This window comes from Sinohyriopsis cumingii, chromosome 8, assembly GCF_028554795.1.
Source record: "Sinohyriopsis cumingii isolate HCF-2022 chromosome 8, ASM2855479v2, whole genome shotgun sequence".
NCBI lineage: Eukaryota > Metazoa > Mollusca > Bivalvia > Unionida > Unionidae > Sinohyriopsis > Sinohyriopsis cumingii.
The window spans coordinates 92,207,205-92,213,821 of record NC_142968.1 but is presented as its reverse complement, the minus strand read 5'-3'; positions in this window follow the sequence as shown (position 1 = coordinate 92,213,821).

The following is a 6,617-nucleotide window of genomic DNA, read 5'->3' as shown; positions in this document are numbered from 1 at the left end:
AATGGACAGCTCGAACGGTGTTTGTGTATCGGTGTCCTCGGTGACGATCGTGGCAACAACGAAATCGTTAGTGGGCGCTCGTTCTCAGTATTTATTAAGGAGATTGGCGTGGTACAGTTTCTCCTTTGTTTGAAACCGTATCCGGTAGGTCTGGTCACCAACCTTCTCAGTCCTCTCCACGAAACTTGTATTTTGTTGTGCTTCTGGGTCAACAGCAGCAACACATCGTCTCCTACATCGTACTGGCGTGGTTTAACGCCTTTGTAGTCGTGACTTCGCTTGCTCCAGATTCTCGTTTCCTAACGTACAAACTGCTTCGTAAGTGCGTGACGTACTGATAGGTAGTACGTACCTCTTCAACAGAATGGTCGTCAGACCACAACTGCCTCAGTACGGCGATGGGTCCTAGTACGGTCCTAGCATGAGAGGAATTACTAAATTATTTTCGCAAGGGAGATTATGAGAATGAAAAATCACGTGAAAGTTGTAGGACACATTTTGGGGGAAGTGAAAATGCAGGTTGGAAAAGTAAATGTTACGAAATCACTGGAAAAATGGTTGAAAAGAGAATTTGATCAGTATCCTGCAGAGTATTCCTGCGAGTTCTCTCTACGTTCACTTCTCTTTTTCTAATAATTTATGTACAGATATATCAGAAGACTGGAGAGCTTGTGTTTATTGTTCCAGAAAACATATTAGGCCTGTTATCACCACAACTAAATATTTCGTTTCATGTAGGTATTTTTTAAATCTTGATTTTGGTAAGACACATTTGCTTTATATGTTTCTTTTATTCATGATACTGCTTCACATTGCTAAAATATACAAACATTATATGATCAATTCTTGCATAACTTTATGCTTACCGATTTCATAAATTCAGCCGCTAACCTACACTGAACTGCTTTTACATGAAAGGTAAACTTTTAAGTGAGTTATGCTGCTCTGAGAATATATACACAATGACTACGTTAGGAATATTAGCCCTACTAAAAGACGAAAATAGGCTCTTCCTGTCTATCTCAATAGACAAAGGCGAATAACTCTTGCATATTACTTGCCCTTGCCGCCACCAGGTGTCGCTAATGTTTAGCTAACCATATAACAACAACGGTGCTCACATGAAGAAACGGAATTTACTTTCAAATTTTAAAATTTTGCTTTCTCATTCAAACGATTCCCAATCCATTACGTGATAAAAATGATCAGCTTCAGCGACGTGAACTGCACACATGCGACACGTCGTATCAGGTCTGATTTGGATGAAGATGTCAAAATATTGACCATGATATGGTGAGCTTCCCAGTTAAGAATCCATTCAATCCTTTCATTGAATAATTGCGGATTTCTCTACGAGTCTGAAATTTGCCAGTGAGATCAAAGCTAACATTGAAGAAGTAGCAGCTACGTTCTGAACCAGGTCTGACGTGGCATGGAACACATTTTGTCCACCTTATAAAACAGTGAAACGGACATATAAACAGGTTTGTATTCTTGTCAAGGACCTAGAGATAAGTACTGAAGACAAAGATGAAGATGTCACTGGAACATGGCTTTCTGAGAAGGAAGACTTCGATCACCAATACTACTCGCGTGCCGGTCTTTGATTACCTTAATCGTACCCGATTGCGCAATGAGCCAAAATGAAAGCATCTCTTCCTCCTTGTCGAGATATATGAATATTTAACGTTTTAGACTTGAAGGGTGGAGGACATTCTGAATGAGCGAACACCCTATAAATGTCTTTGGCAGAGACTTTCAAGCTAAAGTTCAGTCCGTTCCATTGTAGGATCTGAGTATGGCTGATTCGAAGTAGTTTCATCGCACTCACTGTGTGTCGAGTCCAAATCTGGATCTGCTTGCAGCTCCGGATAAGTCATACCAGGTGGCATCAAAGACTCCCTAGCCATTAAAAATAATACTAGCTCTCTCTTGAGAACAATCATTGAACATACGGTACTGCTTGCCGACAAATGGTCGACCAGGATGCTGACGATTTAGGCGGCGGTACGGCTTTCACCGGTACGGGCCGCTCCAAGGATCTGCTTAGCTGAACAGATTCCACACCGAAATCTCTGTCATAGTGAAGGTATGTCGCCGATGGTACGACTAGATGAACGGATCTGTTACTAAGATCCACGTATATCATAGTTGGTTGAACAGTTTCAACTTCATGGTCTCCATGTTTTGATAGCCGGTGACAACTTGATGGCCTGCGACTTACGGTACGGTTTTATTATGCATTTGTTTTCAATGGTTCCGGTACAAATCCTATGCGTCCTGACCTATATGAACGGAAACCATGCACGGGGAACTTACGCCCACTTGGCTGTCTAAAATTAGGGGACACTCGCCCAACGAGTCAGAATCGCCAAAGACAAACATTAGGTCGTCTTCCTTGACGTGTTCCGTGTTTTCTTTCCTTCACTGCCATATGGAATATCGCTCTGAACTTTCCAGATCATGTGTTTAGTAGATATTTCTCTAGAAACGACACAAGAAAAGAGACCAAAGCATAGCATTTATAGGACATTTCTACTGAAACGACACAATAAGAGAAAACAAAGCATACATATGTAATTCATTATGTTACTAACTCACTGATGTATAGAATTCTCCGCAACAAACGGATTATTCGAACAAAAAATAGTCGAAACATATTGACTATCCTTTGAACTTATGCATTTTATGTATTTGCTTGATATTTCCATTGAAATGACACAAAAAGGGAAGAAACAAAGCATAAATTAGCAACGAAACATGCTAGTAACTCGCTAAAACCAATTCCTTTACTACCGAGCATGCGAAAATAGTCAAAGTCAAGCTAACCCGTCCTGATTTTGCATGAGGTCAACGTTAGCCTGGTGTTACTTGATCTGAAAAAGACGAAATCCCTAAAGGAAACAAAATCACTCAAATTTGGCACACAATCAATCAAAAAGGAAAGATTTGTGATTTACTTAAAATACAAACAAAATGGAAGCATCATTTTTGTTATCATGTCGTAAAAAGAAAAGTAAAACAGTCTAGGACAAATATGAGATGATCACTACCTGACAAAAATGCCCCCACAATGAAATGCTATCCACAAAAAATGTTGACCTTTCTATACAAAATGTCAAACAGAGGCTTGTTTGCAAGCTTTTTAGCGACTCAGTACAGTGAGGACCAAGTTTTGTAGATTGCGGATAAAAGTAAATACGGTACACTATTATAAATACTAAAAACACACACACACAAGCACACACACACACACAGATATATATATATATATATATATATATATATATATATATATATATATATATATATATATATATATATATAAACTGTGATGTGTAACTAAAATTGTTGTAATCAATAATGATTGATTCTGCGATTGATTCTGCGCTAACTATGGAATTTCACACAGCTAAGCAAGCTCAACAACGACTGGAGGCAATTAAGAAATATAGTCCAGTTCCGTGATACTGTAAAACGGCGGCTCCAACTGTGCCAGGAAGCTCAAGTGGAATTTACAGAAGGAACATAACAGTTATTTAAGCCAGTCGCAGAAGCTACTAAAGGTCTTCTTCCGTCGCTGAAACAAACCGCTAAGGCAACTGGAAAAAAACGGCAGAAAGAACTCAAACAAACCCAAACAGGTTCTCCGAGAACTTTATCTGAAATAGCTGATGATAAACTACAATTAAAACAAGAAATTCAGTAAGGAGTTGAGGGTATGGATGAAGCTGAAATTGGTGATGTAATGGATTTTGTTGAACCAGAACCAAAATCTGTTTTTAAGAAAACACCTGCTCAGTTTACCAAAGATTTTTTTTTGAAACTTCGCGATAACTCCTTAGCGATTGCTGAATCGAGGGATATTCAGCTCGTAGTATTTTGTTAGACTCAGAGAACACAGATGTTAAAAAAAATGGGGACTCGTTTTGTGGTTCGAAAATACCAGGTATAAGTAAAATCGGAAGTAACTATAAGGCTGAATTCGAAAAATTCGAGAAACAAGTCAAAGAAGCTAAAACGGCGCCATTATCTGGAGATATGTTATCACCCGAAAACTCACCATTCAGATTACGTGACATTGATTATGATGAAGCAACATTAAGTGGCCATGGCACTCGCGATGTTCAAACACATCAACGTCTTTAAAAAAACAAATCTCTCTGGTGATTCAAGATACACTTTGTCCCAATAACGTCCGCGCTGATGTTGATCGACTAGAAATTTTGTTTTGTGGTAGATCGGTCGGTAATAATTCACACGAAATCATCAATGAAGCAGCTTATTCTCAGCGTTTATTTACCGGTGGCGTTTTGGACAGCAGCGTTTGTCGGGTACTAATCGATGAAATGACAAATGATTACTTACAGTTCCTGATCAATTAGATCGGCGATTACAAACAAAAACACGATTATACGCAAATGTTCAAACATATATGATCCATCATTTGTATGGATACACCAGTACTCAAGGATGAGTCTGTCCGTGATTATCAATATTATTCTTATGAAGCACGAGAACCAAACCAACGAGATCGAATCGAATTACAAGTACAAGATACATCTAGGTATTTCCTGAAGGCCGAGGCAGTTATTGAAGTTCAGGGATAACTTGTGAAATATGATAATTCCGAATATGCAGCATATGAACGATAGAGATTCGTTAACAATGGTAGTGTGTCCTTATTTAACGGTGTCATATTTATCATGCACGGTACAGAAAGCGAAACATGCCTCGATAACGTTGATGCTGCCACGACAATTATCAGACTGGCTCGATACAGCGATGTCTATTCACGCCGGTCTGTCCGCGATGTCAGCGAAAGGCATTACTGACAAACCTGATGATAGGCAGTATCTCATGGTACATTTAAAACAGGCTAGCTCCGTTGATCCACAACCAGCTGCAATGATACATCGACCTGCCGCTATATTTGCGACACCACAAAGTACTAATCCAGAATTCAACTTAGGTTTCGTAACACGACCATCTCAGGTTAACGCTGATGGTGGCTTTTCATGTGTGATACCACTGTCGCATACGTTACCTTCGGAACCAAACATACGGTTGCATTGGTTCAAAAGGCCACCGACAACGATGAAATCTGGCGTGCTTCGAGTGGTGTTGGAGGTGCTGGTATAGTAACACTAACAAAATTGGCATTTTGGATGCCAACGAGGACTCTATCACTGACAGAAAAAAAGAGCGCGGTTGTTAACGTTCATGAACATTGATGGTAAATCAAAGTTGTCGTGAATGACAATGACCAAAGACACAGCTCCATTCACAGCAGGAATATTTTCATGGTATGTCGCATCACAGCAAGCAATTTCAGCACCACGTCATGTATTCGTGGCATTTCAGCATGTCACCAGGTATAACGATCAGACAGCAAACCCAATGGTGTTTGATGAATTAATAGTGTCTTCAATTTCGCTGAGAATAAATATTCCTCAAGAACAATCCGAAGGTATAATACTGAATTTTGACCAACGTTGCACGGGCGTATCATAGTTTGATGAGCTTCATGGGACGTGATCAGAATGTTGACTCTGGCCTGCATATATCTCGAGGGAGCTTTCTCGATGTTGTATCCGATCTATTATTTCTAACTGAAACATCTGGATTTATTGAATCAGTCTTTGACGTACACGTTCGAGTTGTTGTTGATCTTGTGCCAGCTGATGGTTACAGAGCAATCGCTGTTATACTGACAGACAAAACAATGTTGCTTGAATGAGTTGGTGGACAAATGAGCGACATTGATGCACCATTGGAAGACATGCAATTAAATCATTCATGATGTTATAACTTCATATCATCAATTCAGTGTTAATTTGACACACGATCAGATTAAAAAGCTGTAGTCGGCATCAAAGAAGAATTATGGAGCGAAACTATCTCTGAAGTCAACGGCTTTGCAAGGCCCAGATAAATTATCGTTGACAGAACGTCAGTTCAAACACTATAATCAAGACAAGAAATCAAAAGCTGGCATGCGACTTGATCTTTCTGGGGAATGCGATACAGCAAAGACTGGTGGTATATTTCCACTTTTAGTGGCGATACAAGCACTGAGTGCCGCTGCAGCTTCAGCTGTTGGCAAAACAGCTACAATCGGTGCCGTTGGCACAGCTGCAGCCATGGCACTGAAAAAAGAAACAGGACAGGGAGTACCGACCCACAAACAAAATAGGGACACCGCCTAAGATTACCAGGAACTCGGTACTGATAAAGACTGCGACTGCCGGAGACGTCTCGCTAAAACTCTCCATGTCCAGTTTTAATTTGATTGATGCTGATCAGCGATTAAACATAAAAATCTTAGGAATATTTTGCGTGACGATTACCGGAAACTCGAAACAGTGTATCATTAATCTCGATGGTCGTTCTGGTCCAGATACTCATTGGGTTGCATACGCGGTTAATCCACGTGGTGTTGTTTATTTTGATTCGTATGGATTGACACCACTGATGGAATTTGTAAAGCATATTAATGGATTTGCCAAGGACGGAACCGCCGCCACCGTCTAGTATTAAACATTCCCAACACAGATATTAACGGATCCACCTATATGTGGCCCAGAAGCATTTGCTGTACTTATTAATGTGTCAAT